This window comes from Palaemon carinicauda, chromosome 37 (genome assembly GCF_036898095.1).
Source record: "Palaemon carinicauda isolate YSFRI2023 chromosome 37, ASM3689809v2, whole genome shotgun sequence".
Lineage (NCBI taxonomy): Eukaryota > Metazoa > Arthropoda > Malacostraca > Decapoda > Palaemonidae > Palaemon > Palaemon carinicauda.
Window position 1 is genome coordinate 74,375,873 of NC_090761.1, and position 22,050 is coordinate 74,397,922.

The 22,050-nt window shown below is 47.1% G+C and overlaps 1 long non-coding RNA gene across 1 annotated transcript in view; it reads left to right on the forward strand.

Moving 5' to 3' along the window:
• The first annotated feature begins 1,525 nt into the window (after positions 1-1,525).
• LOC137629809 (uncharacterized) overlaps positions 1,526-22,050 on the forward strand; it is a 91,910-nt gene continuing 71,385 nt past the window's right edge. The window contains exon 1 of the long non-coding RNA XR_011041612.1: positions 1,526-1,604. This is a non-coding gene — a long non-coding RNA (uncharacterized lncRNA). The remainder of the gene's footprint in view (positions 1,605-22,050) is intronic.

Below are 22,050 nucleotides of genomic sequence, written 5' to 3' on the forward strand. Positions count from 1 at the left end.
TAGAGCAGCCATCAACTGTCCAGCAGGTACAACAGAAGATATAACGATTGAAGGAAATGTTAGACAAGGAACTATATATGGACCCAAGCTATGCAGTATAGCAACTGACAAAGTTAATAGCATTAGCAGAAAAAATATCACATTGATAAGAAATATTGAAATTGAATCACTTGTATATGTAGATGATATAATGTTTCCCTCAGGAAGGAAAGATGGTATCGAATGTGCCATAAGTAACTGCCATAGCCTAGAGACCCTAAAGAAGTTCACTATAAACACCAACCCCAAAAAATCGGGTGTATTAAGAATTAACAAAAGAAAGAAAGAGAAAGAGGTGGAGATTGAAACAAAAGTGAAGAACGGAAAAGTAAGTTTAGTTAAGGAATATAAGTATCTGGGTGAATGGTATACAGAGAAGGGAAACAAAGAATTGAGTATCAGTAAAAAAACCCAGAGGGTTGCATATATGACCCAAGAAATAAGAAAATATGGGGATACGAGAAAAGTTGGAAAGATGGCATTGGAAGTCAGAAAGAAAATATATGAAACAGTAGTTGTACCAACAATATTTGCCAACGTGGAGACCTGGAGTGTAATTAGGGACAAAGATATGAAAGATCTAGAAAACCTCCAATACAAGATAATAAGAAATATGTACGAACTACCTGCGAGTACTCCATATTGGGGCATACTTGCAGAAACAGGAATATGGCCGGTGTCCTGCAGAATAGAATATAAGAAGTTAATGCTCTTCCATAACATCATAAACTCCGAGGAAAAAAGATTAGTAAGAGAGATAATTGAGGATCAATTGAAGAACCCGTATGGGAAGTGCTGGAGCAAGAGCGTAGAAGAAATCTGCAGTAAATATGGGATGGAAGTGGAAGAAATAAGAAGTTGGGGGAAAAGGACCCTGAAAAAAGAAATCAAGAAAAGAATTATAGAAAAAATAGAAGAAACTATTGAAGAAAAAAAGAAAATAATGAAAAAATTAAGATTTATTAAAGGAAATGGCCCTCTGCCTTATATCAGAGAAATGTATCTGGATAAGGCATCCCTTGTGATGAAAGCAAGATTAAATATGCTCAACTTAAAAGCAAATTTCAGGGGAAAATATGATGACAATTTGTGTGATTTATGCAAAGAGGAAGAAGACACCACCGAACATTTATTTTTATGCCCAAAGTTAGAACAGCTGAAGAATGTAGAAATAAGTTTAGGTATGCTAAAAAATCCTGGCAGGGATCTGGCTGCATTTATAGATAGGGCAATGAATATAAAAGAAGAGTTTAGGAAGCCCAAACTGATTACCACAACAGGTTGCCAAAACTGATGATAGCAAGGTGTTATCCTATCCAATTTCAAAGTAGAAGGGAATAAAAGTAAAGATTGTGAACCACATTATATTAATTTATTTAAGGCACAGATGATACAAACTTAATAAGCTTAGAAGCTTTGCACCTATCTATAAAGAGATAGAGTGCCCGCAAACTTATTTTGCGGAGTGAGCAATAAGGAACCAGGACTGCCTTTCAAAGACAATACCTATCACCGACGTTTTAGAATTAATTTTATCCCACTTTCGATGCCAAAAATTTCTTAATGTAAGTGATATACACCATTCTTTGTTTGATGATATACATACATACCATCCATACTGCCAAATAAGTGTTGTATACATAATGCATGAAATTGTGACAGAACCAGGCCGTTCCTTCAATGTCGTATCTATTTAATGTTGCATAAATGTCTGTCACATTCGTCCTGAAGTCATGCCAAATGAAACCAGCCATTTTTAATTAGTAATGTAAATTATCCAGTGGGAAGGAACCCTATTTGGCCACCGGTAGACATTTCGGTGAAGCCCATTTCCTATGGACCGTACATTGTCACTCGCTGTAGAGAATTTCAATTGAATTTATTATACATTTTATTTTTAGTATATCAGTTGTAAACTACCACCATCTGTGGGAAATTTTAAATTGTTCTTTGGAGCTTCTTGTAGCAGGGATGCAGAAAACTAAATTTTGTTAAGGCATAGTTTATATGACGTATTTGTTTAATGTTAAATCTCGAGATGTTCTAATTTCATTATTCGGAGCATTTGTAGTTTATGGGAACACACCGAGAAAAATGGACAGTAACTAACCCAAACTTCCACCCGCTAACCTGACTTACAAGCGTGTCTTTACCTTCCTAATGACCTAAGTGGGGGGGGGGGGTTGCTACCGCCCCCCCTGCGACGCCCCAACCACTGACGCTATCATACAAACCCCACAAACCCAACCTAACCGAACCTAGTAGTTCCCAGGTCACAACCCCTAGTCAGGGGCAAGCCCCCGGACCTTCTTCTTGGGCTGAACTTAGGAAATATAAAATAACTTCATATTACGTTATATCGGATCATAGTAAAGCACATCTTCCCCATAAGGAAAAACGATTGGGCTAGTAATAAGAAAGATATCACCCTGTCCCGATAAACTACATTCACCCCCATTATTCATTATTTCTCATATAGTTTATTTCTTTTGCTCACTAGGCTATTTCTACTGTTAATATTAATTGGTAAGCTTACAATTTTGATTAGGGTATATTCGCCTATGATTTTCAGCTGCAAAGGTAAACAAATGGTCCTGTTTCATATTGCAAATGTTTTCTTGCTTACTGCATTAATATATATATGATTTATTAAAAGTAGTTTATTATGAATTTCGATATAATATAAGAGATTTTATTTCATTTAGGTTTGCCTCCAAATGTTTGTAAGTTGATAGAATATGTCGACTGCTGTTGTGCCAGAGTTGTAATAATTCGAGATGATGTCCTAACCTAAGGCACGCCTACATAATCCTTCATTGATTGCCAAGTCTTTTAGCTATTGCCAAGTCTTTTAGCTTAGTGGATATGTCCTAACCTACTGTAGGGTACTCCCTACCTAACCCTACTTCATTTGCCGTGTGTCCTTTACCATAAGGGATCACTGAAAATGGTAAATATTAGAAATGATAGACATGAATCAGTAGCAAGGGTAGAATGAAAACTGTGTGGGGGCAGAAACTGAAGACCTCTCTCATTTCATTCTTTACTGTCCAGACCTTAGCGACGAAAAAAGGAAAATAATAGAACTACAGGGTTGTTGTGGCCGATGTGGGAACATCCCTGACTGGTGAACTGGAAAGGCGAAACTGAACTGATACTTTACTTTCTTGCCAAATACATGAACAATATATTTGTTCCGTAACCAAAATACAAACCACGCTATTTACATAGGGTATTACTTTCGGTGTAGCTGAAATGGCGAGCCATTAGATTTTTAACGAGGGTTAACTACCCCCGCGCTAGTTAGCAGGGGGTAGGGGAGGGGTAGCTAGCTACCCCTCCCCCCCTCACACACTGGTGAACTGACTCACTTCGCTTTTGGCTCGGACGACGAACGGTTGTCTCTGTTCCTGTCCTCGCTTGGCAGCCATTTATTGTTTTGTCTTTACTTAATATCTTACTTTTCTTGTACTCATATATATATATATATATGTAAACATATTTTTATGTTTATGTATATATTTAAGTATAGAAATCAGTAAGTTTCCTTTTCAGTGTTCGTGCTGTGTGTGTGTGTGTGTGTGTACGATATCACCGTGTAGCCGCCGGCAGTCAGGCCACTACGATGTAATTTCATGGACCGCGATCTCTCCCTTGGTCCTTCGGTCGGCTCCGTCCACGGGCGCCGTGGGGAGTCGTCATCGCTGGACTTATTATTTTGTTCTCCGCTACTCCTCTTTTCCTACGGGGAAGGTAGGGTTCAGCGTAGGAACGCGAGAGTGTAGTTTGACTACGGTCTCTCTCTCTCTCTCTCTCTCTCTCTCTCTCTCTCTCTCTCTCTCTCTCTCTCTCTCTCTCTCTCTCTCTCTCTCTCTTTCTGGAAGTCGTTCACCCTTTTACTACGTTTTCTACATACTACGATAGCTCCTCCGTTTGGGTGGAGTTGCTACGCAGTACTTTTTCAATATTAATCTTACCCGATAATCATGTAGCTGTCAACTCCGTTGCCCGACAGAATTCTACGGAAGGGATACGCCAGCGATCACTATACAAGAAGGGGGTGTACTCACCAGCGCCACCTGTGGCCAGGTACTGCAGTACTTCTTGTTGACACCACCTCAATTTTTCCTCGGTCCACTGGTTCTCTATGGGGAGGAAGGGTGGGTCAATTAAATCATGATTATCGGGTAAGTATATTCAAAAATTTATTTTACTAATGAAAATAACATTTTTCAATATTAAGCTTACCCGATAATCATGTAGCTGATTCACACCCAGGGAGGTGGGTGAAAACCAGTGTACATGTATATCAAGAAGCTAAGTATCCCGTATTTCATATTATCAGTTATTCAAAATAACAATGAAATTATAAGTACCTGGTAAGGAAGTCGACTTGAACCATTACTCTGCCTTTAATAAGTTCGTCTTCCTTACTGAGCGCAGCGTTCCTCTTAGGAGGCTGAACAACCCTAAGGTGCTGAAGTATAAAGGGCTGCAACCCATACTAAAGGACCTCTACACAACCTCTAACCTAGGCGCTTCTCAAGAACGAATTGACCACCCGCCAAATCAACTAGGATGCGGAAGGCTTCTAGCCTACCGTAACAACCCAAAAAACAACAATAAAAGCATTCAAGAGAAAGGTTAAAAAAGGTTATGGGATTAAGGGAATGTAGTGGCTGAGCCCTCACCTACTACTGCACTCGCTGCTACGAATGGTCCCAGGGTGTAGCAGTTCTCGTAAAGAGACTGGACATCTTTGAGATAAAATGATGCAAACACTGACTTGCTCCTCCAATAAGTTGCATCCATAATACTCTGCAGAGAACGGTTCTGTTTAAAGGTCATCGAAGTGGCTACAGCTCTCACTTCGTGGGTCCTTACCTTCAGCAAAGCAAGGTCTTCATCCTTCATGTGAGAATGAGCTTCTCTAATCAGAAGCCTTATATAATACGAAACTGCGTTTTTGGACATAGGCATCGAAGGTTTCTTGATGGCACACCATAAGGCCTCTGATTGTCCTCGTATAGGTTTTGACCTTTTAAGATAGTATTTTAGAGCTCTGACAGGGCAAAGAACTCTCTCTAGCTCGTTACCCACCATGTTGGAAAGGCTAGGAATTTCGAACGATCTAGGCCAAGGACGTGAAGGAAGTTCATTTTTTGCTAAAAATCCGAGCTGTAGGGAACATGTTGCTGATTCGGATGTGAATCCTATGTTCCTGCTGAAGGCGTGAACCTCACTAACTCTTTTGGCTGTTGCAAGGCAGACGAGGAAAAGAGTTTTGAGAGTAAGGTCTTTGAAAGAAGCTGACTGAAGAGGTTCAAACCTAGGAGACATAAGGAACCTTAAGACTACGTCTAGATTCCAGCCTGGAGTGGACAATCGACGTTCTTTAGAAGTCTCGAAAGATTTAAGGATGTCTTGTAGATCCTTGTTGGAGGACAGATCCAAACCTCTGTGGCGGAGAACTGAAGCCAACATACTTCTGTACCCTTTGATCGTAGGAGCCGAAAGAGATCTAACATTCCTAAGATGTAACAGGAAGTCAGCAACTTGGGTTACAGAGGTATTGGTAGAGGAAACTGCATTGGCTCTGCACCAGCTTCGGAAGACTTCCCACTTGGATTGATAGACTCTACGAGTGGATATCCTCCTTGCTCTGGCAATCGCTCTGGCTGCCTCCTTCGAAAAGCCTCTAGCTCTAGCGAGTCTTTCGACAGTCTGAAGGCAGTCAGACGAAGAGCGTGGAGGTTTGGGTGTACAGTACCTTCTTTACGTGAGGTTGACGTAGAAGGTCCACTCTTAGAGGGAGAGTCCTGGGAACGTCGACCAGCCATTGTAGTACCTCTGTGAACCATTCTCTTGCAGGCCAAAGGGGAGCAACCAGCGTCAGCCGTGTCCCTTCGTGAGAGACGAACTTCTGAATGACTCTGTTGATGATCTTGAACGGCGGGAATGCATATAGCTCGAGATGGGACCAATCCAGCAGAAAAGCATCCACGTGAACTGCTGCTGGGTCTGGAACTGGGGAACAGTACAAAGGGAGCCTCTTGGTCATGGAGGTGGCGAACAGATCTATCGTTGGCTGACCCCACAAGGTCCAAAGTCTGTTGCACACGCTCTTGTGAAGGGTCCATTCCGTGGGGATGACTTGATCTTTCCTGCTGAGGCGATCTGCCGAGACGTTCATATTGCCCTGAATGAACCTCGTTACCAGTGAGAGGTTTAGACTTCTTGACCAAATGAGGAGGTCCCTTGCTATCTCGTACAGCTTCCTCGAATGGGTCCCTCCCTGCTTGGAGATGTATGCCAAGGCTGTGGTGTTGTCGGAGTTCACCTCCACCACCTTGTTTAGCAGGAGGGACTTGAAGTTCATTAAAGCCAGATGAACTGCCAGCAACTCCTTGCAGTTGATGTGAAGCGTTTCCTGTTCCTTGTTCCATGTTCCCGAGCATTCCTGTCCGTCCAAGGTCGCGCCCCAGCCCGAGTCTGATGCGTCCAAATAGAGATGAAGATTGGGGGTCTGAACCGCTAACGATAGACCCTCGTTGAGAAGGATGTTGGTCTTCCACCACATGAGAGTAGTCTTCATCTCTTTGGTAACAGGAATAGAGACCGCTTCGAGCGTCATATTCTTGTCCCAGTGAGCTGCTAGATGGAATTGAAGGGGGCGGAGGTTGAGTCTCCCTAACTCGGTGAACAGGGCTAACGATGACAGGGTCCCTGTTAGACTCATCCAGTGTCTCACCGAGCAATTGTTCCTCTTCAGCATGCTCAGAATGCACTCTAGGGCTTGGCTGATTCTTGGGGCCGACGGAAAAGCCCGAAAAGCTTGACTCCGAATCTCCATTCCCAGGTAAACGATGGTTTGGGAAGGAATAAGCTGGGACTTTTCTAAGTTGACCAAAAGACCCAGTTCCTTGATCAAGTCCAAAGTCCAGTTGAGACTCTCCAGACAGCGACGACTTGTGGGGGCTCTTAACAGCCAGTCGTCTAAATAAAGGGAGGCTCTGATGTCCGCCAAGTGGAGGAATTTCGCTATATTCCTCATCAGTCGCGTAAACACCATAGGCGCCGTGCTTAGGCCAAAATACAGGGCTTGGAATTGGTACACAACCTTTCCAAAAACGAATCTCAGGAAAGGTTGGGAGTCTGGATGAATAGGAACGTGAAAGTAAGCGTCTTTCAGATCCAACGAGACCATCCAGTCCTCCTGCCTGACCGCTGCTAGGACCGACTTCGTCGTCTCCATAGTGAACGTCTGCTTGGTGACATAAGCATTGAGCGCACTGACGTCCAGCACCGGTCTCCAACCTCCTGTCTTCTTGGCCACCAGAAAGAGACGGTTGTAGAAGCCCGGGGATTGATGGTCCCGGACTATCACCACTGCCTTCTTCTGTAACAGGAGCGACACCTCTTGGTGTAACGCTAGCCTCTTGTCCTTTTCCTTGTAGTTGGGAGAGAGGTTGATGGGAGAAGTGGTCAGAGGGGGATTGCGGCAGAATGGTATCCTGTAACCCTCCCTTAGCCACTTGACAGACTGGGCGTCTGCACCTCTTCTTTCCCAAGCTTGCCAGAAGATCTTGAGTCTGGCTCCTACTGCTGTCTGGAGAGGAGGAGAGTCAATGTTTGCCTTTCGAAGGCTTGGGACCTTTCTTGGACCTGCCCCTGAAACCGTCTGGACGGGTACTTCCTCGGCTGGGGGCTCTGCCACGAAAGGGCGGAATAAATCTTGTAGCAGGAGTATCGGCCACTGGGGTGCGGTAAGTTCTAGGAACCGAAGGAGCAACCTTAGCCTTACGTGCTGAAGAGGCCACAAGGTCATGAGTGTCCTTCTGAATAAGAGCCGCAGACAATTCCTTGATAAGGTCCTCAGGAAACAGGAACTTAGAAAGCGGAGCAAAAAGTAACTGAGACCTTTGACAAGAGGTGATACCAGTGGAAAGGAAGGTGCAAAGTTGTTCCCTTTTCTTGAGTACTCCCGAAACAAACATGGAGGCAAGTTCGCCGGAACCATCGCGAATTGCTTTATCCATACAGGACATTATAAGCATGGCCGAGTCCTTGTCAGATGGGGCAGTCTTCTTGCTCAAGGCCCCCAGGCACCAGTCGAGAAAATTAAAAATCTCAAAGGCGCGAAAGACTCCCTTTAAGAAGTGGTCTAAGTCAGAAAAGGTCCAGCAGACCTTAGAGCGCCTCATAGCCGACCTTCGTGGAGAGTCAACCAAACTTGAGAAGTCAGCCTGGGCAGAGGCAGGGATTCCCAAGCCTGGTTCCTCTCCTGTGGCATACCATACGCCCGCCTTAGAAGTCAGCTTAGTAGGTGGAAACATGAATGACGTCTTCCCTAGTTGCTGTTTGGACTGCAACCAATCCCCTAACATTCTCAAAGCTCTCTTAGAAGATCTAGCGAAGACGAGCTTAGTGTAGGCAGACTTAACAGGTTGCCTGCCTAGAGAAAACTCTGATGGAGGAGAGCGAGGGGTAGCAGAAACAAAGTGATCCGGGTAAACTTCTCTGAAAAGAGCCAGGACCTTGCGAAAGTCAATGGAGGGTGGTAACGACTTGGGTTCCTCCACGTCAGAAGAGGGATCATCCAGGTGCGCAGCTTCCTCCTCAGAAACCTCATCACCTGAGGGTTGAGAAGCGAGAGGTAAAGTTACAGCGGTATGCTGAACGGCAGAATCCTGACAAGCGGGTGCATATACACTTGCGGATTCATCCTCAAGTCTCTGTTGAAGAGGATGAGGGCTGGTAATGACAAAGTCATGAGGCTGGGAAGAAGGAGGCTCTGCGGGAGTCTGGGGAGCAAGCGTGGTGAGAGGCGACTGTAGTAAAACCTGAGGTTCAGGCTGCAAAGACTGCTCAAGCTGAGGAGAAAGAGGTAGATGCATGCGTTGAGGTGGCTGACTCATTGCATGAGGTTCATGTCTCAAGAGTTGCGCTTGCTTCAAGGGTTGAGGTGGCTGCGCAGTAAGCGGTTCCTGTCTCACGAGTTGAGGTTCTTGAGGTGGGTGCTGCGAGAGTTGAGGTGGCGCCTGCGCAGAAAGAGGCTCCTGTCTCACGAGTTGAGGTTCTTGAGGTGCTTGCCTCGAGAGTTGAGGTGTCAGCTGCGAGAGCTGAGGTGGCTGCCTCAAGGATGGCAGAGGTTGTCGTACCTCAAGAGGTTGCTGCCTCGAGGATGGTCTTACTGCAAGAAACTCTTGCCTCAAAGGTAGAGGAGGTTGTAAGGCATAAGACTCCTGTCCCCATTGTTGAGGAGGTTGCCGCGTGGTAAGAGGTTCCTGCCTTAAGGAAGGTGGAGGTTGCTGCACAACGCTGGTATCTGGCAACTCCCAACGCGGTAGCTCACGCATGGAGGTAGCTTGAGGAACCTCAACTTCGTACGTCTGGCAGACTGGACTGCGTAGAGGAGGAGGAGCGCTCGCAGGAGGAGGTGTAACCTTCTCTGCCTGAAACTCACGCATCAATACCGCAAGCTGCGACTGCATAGACTGCAGCAAAGCCATCTTGGGATCAACAGACGTTGAGGTCTGTTGAGGCAGAGCCTTAACAGAAGTTGAGGTCTGTTGAGGCATCGTCTTACCTCTCTTAGGAGGCGTGCAGTCACCTGATGACTGCGGCGAGTCAGAGCTAGCCCAATGACTACATCCGGGCTGTAGAACTCGTGCGGTCTGGACTTTACGCTTAAGAGGTCTTGAGACCTGAGTCCAGCGTTTTCTCCCCGAAAATACTTCTGCAGACGAGGAAAATAAGGGCTCAATCGTCTGAGAGTGGAAGTGACGATCTCTGTAAGATACGTCCGCAACCACCGAGGATACTGCTGTGCGCCGATCAAGGCCTGCCGAACCCTTTTGCCCTTCGACATTGCTTCTCCCCTGGGCTTGGGAGCTTGCAAGAGGTCCCGGACTGGGAGGATGACTGGCACGCACAGAAGTACCCTCACGCACAACACTGACACTGACACTAGCACTCGGCACAGCACTGGCACTACCACTTCCCACTGCACTTTTCACTTTAAGTTCCTTGACGTCTGCCAAGAGGAACTTGTGGTCACTCACTACCGACTCCACTTTATCACCTAAAGCCTGAATGGCACGTAAAACATCAGACATATCAGGCTGAGCACAAATAGTAGGATCGGGGGTAGCCACTACAGGGGGAGGAAAAGGTTGAGGATCATGGGGTGAGGAATAAAGCGAAGAGCGAGCCGAACTCCTCCTAACTCTCTCTCTCTCTAACTTAGTGGTATACTTAAGGAATCGAACAAAATCAAGTTCCGAAAGTTCGGCGCATTCCTCACATCGATCTTCCAACTGACAGGATTTTCCCCTACAGTCGGAACAAACGGTGTGAGGATCAACCGAGGCCTTCGGAATACGCCTAATACAAGTCCTACATCGTCTTTGGGGAGGAGCTTGAGAAAGGTCGGACATCTTGAATCAAAGAACAGTCAAGGGGGATTCCAATTAAAGCAAAATATCGTTAACCATTAATCAAATCAATCTAAAAGCTATCTAAGCTAAGAGACAAGTATCCTGTATAGCGAAAGCTGAAATCTTAGAGCAATACTTCACCAAAAACCGTGAACAAGACTCCAAAATTATAAGCGTATCCATGTAGGTCTTGCCGGAAGCACGACAGAGGAAAAATTGAGGTGGTGTCAACAAGAAGTACTGCAGTACCTGGCCACAGGTGGCGCTGGTGAGTACACCCCCTTCTTGTATAGTGATCGCTGGCGTATCCCTTCCGTAGAATTCTGTCGGGCAACGGAGTTGACAGCTACATGATTATCGGGTAAGTATATTCAAAAATTTATTTTACTAATGAAAATAACATTTTTATTATAAAATCTAATTGTATTTGTTAGCTTTTCAGCTTTTTAGAACGTCTCCCTTCGGGGTTTTTCGTTCTTACTTTTAGTGAACATTCTTTAATGAATTGCATAATTATAACTGTTATAATTCTGTTTTTCTTACAGTTCGCCCTTCGCCCTTCCCGTGAGTGTAGGTGGGGTTGAGGGCTCTTGCCTGTTATGTAATTCTTGTGTTCTTTTCCCTCGGGTTTCCTCTTCGGAGTCTTTCCGGGGGAATGAATGTTAACTAATTACTTTTTATTTACACAGTTAACGATCTGTTTTCCGTTTGCCTTATGTGACAATGAAGCAGAGCTGTTTTGTTGGGACTCAGGGAGTCAGCTGTTGCTGTCTCCTCTATAGGACTTCGTCAGGGGCGTGTCTCCTTCTCCTGGAAGTTCTCCCGAGACAACCGACAGCTCTTCAGTTCATCTTAGAACACTCAGGAGGTTCGCCTCCTTAGGTGGGTAACTTCCCTTCCGAGGGAGGTTCCCTGCCCAGGTTTGAGTTTCTTTCCCTTTCGGGGGAAACTTCTTTTACCATTAATAATTATGATATGTTCCTGGTCCTCCGGCAGTTTTGCTCTTGGTGCTGAGCGACCGCTTTTGTAACCTTGCTCAAGGGGCTGAGCGGTTACATTCTCGGACCATAGTTTTCGTACGACTATGCTCTTGGTGCTGAGCGGTCTCACCTGCAGCTACGCTCAAGGGGCTGAGCAGCTGCAGGAGCGCCTCTTCGGAGGTTGGCTCCTAGGTCACTGGCTGACCCTTCGGCCTATGGGCTCCATCTTCAGTCTCTTCTACGAAGTATTCCTCTCTCGTTCGCGAGAGAGGACACTCTTAGAGACTCCTCTTCGGAGGACTCCTTCTGCTGTTGTTGCTGAAGGCTCAGTCCCCTTCGGGGGGCAGCTGAGCCTTACGGTCTCTCCTGCGAGTGTTTCTTCCCCGGGGGGAAGTTCACCACAGAGACTTCTCTTCGGAGGTCTCCTTCTGCTGTTGTTGCTGAGGGCTCAGTCCTCTTCGGGGGCAGCTGATGCCATGGTCTCTCCTGCAAGTGCTTCTCCCCCTTGGGGGAGTTCACTCCAGAAACTCCTCTTCGGAGGTCTGATGATGGTGCTCCTGCCTGTGGTCGTCTTCATCTTCACCTTCCCCGCAGAGGATCCTCCTGCCAGACCTTCTCCTGGACGCAGATGCGCAGTGGGTGCCAACGTACCTCGTTTCCAACGAGCACCGGTCCCTTCGGGGTAGAAGGGCTTACTTCACAATGTGGGTAAGTCCCTTAAGTGCCAGGTTTTACTTGCGCGCCCATGTTTTCCTGCGCGCTCGCGCGTAGTAGCGCTCTTGTGCTCTCCTGCTGTGTTCCAGACTTCTATCCTGCGATCTCCTGTAGCTGAGTCTTGCCGTAGATCTCCTGATCGCCAGCGCTCACCTGTGCCTCTGAGACCTTCTGTGCGCCAGCTCTCTCGCACTTCTGGACGCCCTTTTTCTGCTACGCGCCTTGTGCGCCAACGGTCTCCTGTATGCCCACGATCGCCTGCGCGCCAGCACACATCTGCGCACCCTTTTCTAATGTGCGCAATGCGCACCAACGTTCGCCCTCGCGCCCACGATCTTTGGATCTAGTCACAGGCAAGGAGATTGTTCTTTCTTTTTACACCCACGATCGCCTGCTCGCCAGCGCACATTTGCGCGCCCTTTCCTATGCGCAACGCGCACCAGCGTACAGTACTCCACGAGCTTCCAGATGTGGGTGGAGGAGAAAGAGATGATTCCTTCACCTCCTCGCCGACGATCTCCTGTGCTCTAGATTTTAACGAGTCTCTGAGCGCCCGCGCGCCTCCGAGAAGTCTTAGGTACTCGCCCACGAGATTTCGCTATTATGTGCAACCTCACCATCTGGTTCTGCCCCTCGCTGATATCTTCTGGCCGCGCAACAGCGCTCCATCGCTCGCCAACGCGCCATCTCCCGCAAAGAACCATCGCTCGCCAATTGCGACATCGCACCATCGCTCGCCAACGCGCCATCGCTCGTTTACTCGTTTTCGGTCTTCTGACCGCGCCCGCGCGCCCACGGGTCCTCGCGCGCATGGGCACACATGTTCGCCCGCGCGCGAACCAACGATTGTACCATCGCGCGAGCGCCAAGGGCGATTTCGACCGCGATTCCCGTCGGGTTTCGCAACACGGGCAACCTGGCAAGTTTTTCTGGAGCGCATACTTTCAGATCATCATAGTCACGATCTCCACCTCGTAAGCGCAGAGCATGACGCGTATAAGAGCAAGAAGAATCTTCAGAAGAGTCTGGGTAACATTCTTCTCCCTCTTCAGGCAGGCCCCATCATCCCTCTCCTCAGGATCGCCCGATCCCCTTCCCTCCAACGGTGGCTGCTGACACTGCCTCTGTCAGTCGTCAACAGAGGGAATACTTCGAGATCATGGGGTAGCCTGATTTAGCTCTACCTCTCCACCATTCCGTGCAATGGGCCTTCCGGGGGTTTTCCCCGCGAGAAATACTCCGCCCGGCAGGTGACATTCTCGACTTCAGGAATCTTGAGCCGGGAGGACGCCGCAAAGGGTACCAGGTAGGCCACCTCGTGGCTGATCGTCGAGCTTGAGTCTCTGGCCATCCGGTCGCGACCCGAGGTTTTATACAAGGACGCTCCGGGAAGGTTATGGAACTTTCCTCCTCTCGGACAAGTGCACCTTAGTTTCCCGACACCAAGTGTCGAACTTGGGGACAAACTCGATGTTGAAGCATTGAGATGCAGTGACCGAGAGGTTTTCTCTCGAAGGTCCGTACCGTGGATATCGGCAAACCCAGACACTCTTCCATCTTTGGAAGGGGCTTGTTTCAGCCCAAGGACAAGGAACGAGTGACTGAGAGGTAGAAAAAAATCGTATGGCGATTCGCTCCTCCAAAGCGCTTACATCCAGTCCCTACAAGCCTCCAGCGCCTCAACTTCAACAGCCTCGTTCAGCCTAGGACATCAGAATCGGCACGGGCAGCTAGACAAAGTGTCTATGCAGCTTCCCCCCTCCTGTCGGGGACAAAGGGCGAGGAACCCTCCTGGGAAGGCAATAATCCTAGAGGGGGCGGCCTAGGCCACAAATGCTAGGATTGGCAACCCCTACCTGCATCCCCCAGTGGGGGTGGGATGCCTGGATTTGCGCCTTCAAGTGGCAGCAACTCGGGGCCGAATCCTGAATGATCTCCATGATCAGCCAGGGATTTCGTGTCCCGTTTCGTAGCATCTCTACCTCCCCTGTCAGCAAATCCAGTGTCACTGAGCCCCTATGCCATGGGATCGCCAAAGGGGCTAGCCCCTCGGGCAGAGGGCGAGACCATGCTCTAGAAGGATGCTATCCAAGGTTGTCGGCGGCTCCCCCCAAGGTTCTTCAAATGCCTTTCTTGTAAGAAGCGCCTGAAGGCTGGAGACCCGCCGTCGTCCTCTTAGCCCTGAACAAGTTTGTCGTACAAACTTCGGTCAGTACGGTACAACAAATTCGATCAGAATTGTAGGGAAACCACAAGACTTCACGTACATAATGGATCCGAAAGACAGGTACTTCCAGATCCCAATCCATCCGTCTTTACAGGAAGTACTTGGAATTCAGCCTAGGCAACAGATATACCAGTTCAAGGTGCTGTGCTTCGAGCTTTCCACAGCACCGCAGGCATTCACCAGGAAGTTCATCCCAAATCCTCATGTCCACACAGGAGCGGCATCTGCCTCCTTCGCTTTCTGGATGACTGGCTACCCCGGCAGTTTCGGTATCGATCCTTCTTCGACTCCGAGACAAGCCTCTGGGACTTTGCCAAGATCTAAGGATCATGGTAAATCTCGAGAAGTTTTCTCTGTTTCCATCGCAACAACTGGGATATCTAGGCTTGTTTTAAGACTCCAATCTCCGTTAAGCCTTCCCACTAGATGACAGGATAGCAAGGCGAGTCACTCCGTGAGCGACATCACCTCGGTAGTTGCTTATTTCATCAAGCGGGGAGGTACCTTTTCATAACAGTCTTCCATCTTACAGTAGAGATACTGAGATGAGCCAAAGTCCACTCAATACCACTATCGGCTCGCTTCATTCCGGACAAAGGAATGTGCTCTCTGACAGTCGGAACAGAGCATCGCAGATAGAGAGTACCGAGTGGTCTTTGGAACCCCCAGTAGCCAACAAGCTCTGACCTTGTGGTCCTGTTCACGACAACCTTGAATTTCAAGCTGTCGCTGTACTTCTCCCCAGCCCCGGACCCCAAGGCACCCTGCCGAGATGTCTCCCCACATCGGTGGGACAACATCGACGTCTACGCCTTGCCACCGTTGGGTCTGAAGGGAAGGGGTGCTCAACAAGACCAGACTATCGGTCAACCTGTCGATGACTCTGATAGCTCCGCTACAGCATCATGCAGAGTGGTTTCCGGACCTTCTGCATCCCTTGATGGAACTCCCGAGAGAGCTTCTCCCACGACAAGAGCTAAAGCAACCACACCACTACATCTACCACAAGCCGTAGCTCCGCTTCGACTCCACACATGGTGTCCATCCAGCATCTCCTCGAAGCCCCCCAGATGCTGAAGCCTTGATGAGGATGGGGGGCTTAGGGATTAGCAGCTGGGCTCTAATGAACAGTGGGAACTACTTCCCATTGGACCTCGGTGCCCAGCTGTCGATCCAACTAAATCAGTCAGCACTTTCTCTTTTGCTTTTGATTATTTCTTTTTTTTCTCCCATCTCTTCCTTTTGGGCTCGATATTATTGACGACTTTGGCATGTTCGATTTTACTTTGGATGCTGCTTTGGATTTGGCAGAGTGTGGGATGGACTGCATTCCAACTCAACCCGTGCCAATTTAGACGCCATCACCCTCTGGCAGACCCCATTGGGTGCAGACCAAGTCTGTTAAGAGTCGGGCTCCAGTGATCCGGTGTTAAGTCACCCATATTTGCGGGTAATGGGTGATGCCAGGCATTGGAGTCGACGGTGGGAGGGGCTAACTACCCCCACTGACCAGTGTACGCCCACCTTAAGAGAGGCAGCCCCTCTCTAATAGAGGACTGGTCCCCGCTGAAGCCTCTTCTCTTGTTGGGCCACATGGGATAGGAGGACTTGACATCTTCCGATAAGAGGTGGATAACCCGGCTTGCTCACAACCAAAAAACCCACCCCTCTGTTGACGACCTGGAAAATACAAACATGGACCTCGGTACAGACAGCTCCAACTCGGGTTCTAACATTGTAATGTTAGAACCTTATTCACGTCATGTGAATAATAAAACGCTAGAGAAGAAGAGAGAGAGAGAGTGAAAAATGATGACAGTACAGAAAGATATAGAAAAGTAGAAGTATTACCTGGTCACTATGAAGTAGTGAATTATGAAAATTTTTTTATCTTGGAATTTGAAAACGGAAGAAATGAGCTTATAAATGTTTTTAAAGCTAATAGGGAAATAGTTACTTTATGTGGAGGGCAGCCAAAAATTTTACCCCAGGGAAATGGAAGTCTCTTGATAGAGACACTGTCCCCATTACAAGGAGAAAGGTTAAAAACACTTACAACATTGAATGGTCATAGCGTAAAATGCGTTTTTCAATATTTAACTTAGCCGGTGATTATAATAGCTGCAACTCTGTTGCTCGACAGAAAAACTCTACGTAAAAATTCGCCAGCGATCGCTACACAGGTAGGGGGTGTACTCAACAGCGCCATCTGTCGTTCAGATACCCATTACTCATTGTAAACAAAGAACTCAATTTTCTCTCTGTCGGGCTACCGGCAAGACCTACTAATTCGCTGTTGCTAACTGGATTTGTTTTCACAACTATTTGGTGAAGTACACTATTCTAGTTTTGAGCTTTCGCTATGCAGGTGTTTTATCTTCATCTTAAAACTTGAACTCGTTTTCGATAGATTTAATTATGGTGACAAAGAGAGTATGTACTTTCTTTCACTTTTAAATGGCCGACCCTTCCCTTAGACGGAAGTGTGTTTAAGCTTTTAGTAATTATCTTATCACGTTATAGATTTTGCTATATATATTTTATATCTCTCCGCCTTTATTAGGCCTCTTCGATTAACTTTCCATTTTTTATAAACATATAAAAATAAATTTTTAATGCTTTGTTTATATAGAACTTTCCTGAGAGTAGGCGGTCCTAACTTGGAAACCGAAGTTAATCAACGTTGAGCCCTTTATATCGTCTTTAGCTTTTAAAGAGCTAAGGATTTAAAACTTTTTAAATGTAATTTTTTATGAAAGAATTTCTTTGATAGTCTTCGTACTGTTTTCAAAGATGAACTAACGTTTAGTTTTTTATGCTACGCAGTTGTTGACGTTCAGGACGTTCAACATGCGCTCTATCGTTACGATAGAGAGAGAGTGTATCACGGTTTCACTTTGCAGTAAGAGTAAATCGATTCTGACGTTTTGTTCATTCTTTCTTAGCTTAAATGTTTTAAATTCTAATTTAAAGGAACTTTTTATTTGAAAAACCTTTCAGTTTTTTCCTTTAGTCAAATAACATGTTTTTTTGACGATATATAATTGGGCTCTTCTCTTAGGTGCGAAATCAAGAGAGAAAGAGAGAGAGAGATAGAGACGGAGGGAGAGAGAGGAGAGAAAACGTTCCGTTCAGCGGGTAACGTTGTTCTCGTGTTACTCACGTCCCTAGTCGCTGTACGGGGAGGAAGGATAAAACGTTTTTAGGTTTTTATTCTCGTCCCCAGGCTATGTGCGGTGAGAGATTGAAAACGTAGTTATATGAACTAGTGTTTAGTCTCTTTCCCAGCCACTGATTTTTCTTTTTATCTTAAAATATGTTTTCTGTTTTTTGCTGGTATTATGAGCTTGCATTATACGACTAATTTCGCAATTACTACCTTTTAATGAAGGGTAGAATTGCGTGTTTCAGGTAAAAATTAGTGCAAAACAGAAAATCGAAGTGATAAAGTGATATGCGCAAAGTGTTACAGTGTTGCGTCCGAGGGTTCGTCTGTTCGTGCCTGTCGTTCACCTAGTCCGGGACCTCTTACAAGCTCCCAAGCCCAGGGGAGAAGTAATGTCAAACGACTTATGGGTTCGAGAGGCCTTGACCAACGAACAGACGTTTTCCCTCTATGGTATCGGGTGTATCTTACCAAGATCTCCCCTACCATAAGACGAGAGAGACGTTGTTTCTCCTCGCCATCCGTAGGCTTTTCGCATAAGAAACCTGTCACAAGGTTTCGGAGCCCTTAAGCGAAAGTCAGTCCTTTCAGGACAGGTCCAGCGTCCTGGTTACAGCCATTAGGACAGCTCTGACCCTATGCAGTCATCGGATAACTGCTCGCCGCCTAACAAAATCGTAACACAGACTCCGAGAGTCTTTTTTTGTAGGCAAAGTGTTGCGGTCACAGACGTTACCCTCGTCTATTACCACAACCATTTCCGTTGATCCTTAAGAGGTTGTATGGCAAAACATGCAGTATATGCTTGCCTCCCTTATGGAAGACTATTCTGCCGATTAGTCCGTTGAGTCTAGCCGTTTATCTCATCGATATCCTGGCTTTCAGCCAACCTAACGTTCCTTTGTGCTTACTGTTGACGTTGGCGTAGCTTAGTCACGTCAGTCAGGTTGTTTAGAACCACACTCGATGCGGTCTCGTGTGGTTTTTCAGCCGCATTTGGACGTTAGGCCACTGGCTGATGCTCCTGTTGACGTTCAAGACGTTCACTAACAATCGGAGTTGACTTGTTTTGACGCTGTGCGTCAACCTCCGCATTCTAGAGTTGTTTTGACTGCTCAGTCTAGGCAGTCAAAGCAGTCTCGAGTGGACGCTGTGCGTCCTCACGCACCTGTTGTGGTTGACAGTTCAGTTGTTGACAGTCCACAGACTGTCAAGCAGTTACATGACGTTGCGTTCTGGTCCGCTACTAATGCACCAGTAAGAGACTCAGCTTTTATCGGACAAGGTTCCTGTAGATGAGGAAGTTGCTGTTCTCCCTCCTACTGATATTCCCTTGAGGACTCTGTCAGATGGAGAGGAGCCTAAAGCTGCTTAGCCTCCTATGGACTTTAATTAAATCATGATGATTTTTTTAAGGATCTTCGTCCGAATCTTTTTGTAACTGCTGCTCCTCGTTCGCCTAAACGTCAGAGCTTACACTAGGCCTAGCTACTTCGAAGCCGTTGTTTTTAAGCTAGTGCTCTCTCGCTCTCCTAGAGAGCGTTACGTTGGCTAGGCGACTGGTTTTTCACCAGGAGGAGTTTGGGGGATACAGCCTTTGCTTTCCCTTCTTTTAAACTGGTTTATAGAGCGAGAGTCTGATATGACACGAGAGAAGTTCTCGGCTTGGGAGTTCATGACTCTGCCCAGATAGACTTCTCAATTCTGGTAGACTCTCCCTGGCGCCTAGCCAGGAGACGCTCCAAGTTGTTTACAGGTCAACTTCACAGCTGTTGTCGAGCCTTTGAAGTTTTGCTGTACTATTATGTCACGCATAACAAGGCTTTCAGGGATGGTAAACGGTTCCGCCTCAGTTGCTAACCCCGTCTGTTGCCACACCTGCTCCCGTAGACCCTAAATGGGCTTTGCTGCAAGACATGCAGTCCAAGCTTGCGTCCTTGATAGAGGACTTAAATGCGGAGAAGAACCTTCTGGCCAACAACCTTCCAACCGGTCGGTTGTGCGCCCTGTTGACGCTGAGGTAACCTACTCGCGTCTGCCAGTTGAGGTGGTTACTCCACCGATGCGACCCAGTGTGGGTTGCCAGCCGCACGTTGACATTAAGCGACGCTCGGAGGTGGTTTTTGACGTTCAGGGTGTTCAACAACCAGCAGAGGTGACTTGTTTTGACGCAGTGCGTCAACCTCAGCAACCCGGTAGGGTGTTGACTGCACAACCCAGACGGTCTAGACAGTCTCGGGTTGACGCTGTGCTTCCTCGCGCACTCATGGTTGTTGACAGTTCACAGACTGTGCAGCAGTTCCATGATATTGCGTCCGGCTCCGTCACGCATCCACCAGTGCGACCGGATTCAGCGAGCCAGACGTTGCCCACTCCGTTGCCGTTTCCTCATCAGTTTCGGATGAGGAACCCTCTGATGAGGACGTTGCTGAACAACAAGACGATCAGCCCCCAGCCCTGCTATCCATCCAGAAGATGCTGAAGAAGGAACGCTGCTCAGTCAGGCTGTGGATGAGTCTGGTAGGGACACTGTCATCCGTGGATCAATTTGTGTCACTAGGAAGACTACACCTCCGTCCTCTTCAATACCATCTAGCTTTTCACTGGAAAAAGGACAAGACGCTAGAAGCGGTCTCGATCCCGGTTTCCGAAAAGATAAAGTCTTGTCTGACTTGGTGAAAGGACAATATCAACCTAAGAGAGGGTCTTCCCCTGGCTGTTCAGACTCCCAACCACGTTCTCTTCTCGGACGCAGGCTGGGGTGCGACATTAGACGGTCGGGAATGCTCGGGGATATGGAACTCGGGTCAAAGGACAATGCATTTCAACTGCAAGGAGCTACTGGCAGTACGTCTGGCCTGGAAAAGCTTCAGGTCTCTCCTTCAAGGCAAAGTGGTGGAGGTGAACTCGGACAACACCACGGCTTTGGCGTACATCTCCAAGCAAGGAGGGACCTACTCTCTGACGTTGTACGAGATCGCAAGGGACCTCCTCACCTGGTCAAAAGGTCTAAACATATCACTAGTACGAGGTTCATCCAAGGCAACTTGAATGTCATGGCAGATTGTCTCAGTCGGAAGGGACAAATAATTCCAACAGAATGGACCCTCCACAAGGATGTATGCAAGAGACTTTGGGCCACCTGGGGCCAGCCAACCATAGATCTCTTCGCAACCTCGATGATCAAGAGGCTCCCAATATTTTGCTCTCCAATCCCGGACCCAGCAGCAGTTCATATAGATGCCTTTCTCCTAGATTGGTCACATCTAGATCTATATGCATTCCCTCCGTTCAAGATTGTCAACAAGGTACTGCAGAAGTTCGCCTCTCACGAAGGGACAAGGTTGACGCTAGTTGCTCCCCTCTGGCCCGCGAGAGAATGGTTCACCGAGGTACTTCGATGGCTAGTAGACGTTCCCAGAACACTTCCCCTAAGGGTGGACCTGCTACGTCAGCCACACGTAAAGAAGGTACACCAAGGCCTCCACGCTCTTCGTCTGACTGCCTTCAGACTATCGAAAGACTCTCGAGAGCTAGAGGCTTTTCGAAGGAGGCAGCCAGAGCGATTGCTAGAGCAAGGAGAACATCCACCCTTAGAGTCTACCAATCGAAGTGGGAAATCTTCCGAAACTGGTGCAAGTCAGTATCCGTATCCTCAACCAGTACCTCTGTAACTCAAATAGCTGACTTCCTCTTATATCTGAGGAAAGAACGATCTCTTTCAGCTCCCACTATCAAGGGTTACAGAAGCATGTTGGCATCAGTCTTCCGTCACAGAGGCTTAGATCTTTCCAACAATAAAGATCTACAGGACCTCCTTAAGTCTTTTGAGACCACGAAGGAGCGTCGTTTGGTTACACCTGGTTGGAATTTAGACGTGGTACTAAGATTCCTTATGTCAGACAGGTTCGAGCCGCTACAATCAGCCTCCCTGAAAGATCTCACCTTAAAGACTCTTTTCCTGGTATGCTTAGCCACAGCTAAAAGAGTCAGTGAGATTCATGCCTTCAGCAAGAACATCGGATTCTCATCTGAAACGGCTACATGTTCTCTACAACTTGGTTTTCTAGCCAAAAACGAGCTGCCTTCTCGACCTTGGCCAAAATCGTTCGATATTCCAAGCTTATCGTATGGTTGGAAATGAACTAGAAAGAGTCTTATGCCCTGTAAGAGCTCTTAAGTTCTATTTAAAACGAACTAAACCTTTACGAGGCCCGTCTGAAGCTTTATGGTGTTCAGTTAAGAAACCATCTTTGCCTATGTCAAAGAATGCTTTATCCTAGTTTATCAGACTGTTAATACGAGAAGTTCATTCCCATCTGAATGAGGAAGACCAAGCTTTGCTGAAGGTAAGGACACACGAAGTTGAACTGTCGCAACTTCCGTGGCCTTTAAACAAAATAGATCTCTGCGAAGTATAATCGACGCAACCTATTGGAAAAGCAAGTCAGTGTTCGCGTCTTTTTATCTTAAGGATGTCCAGTC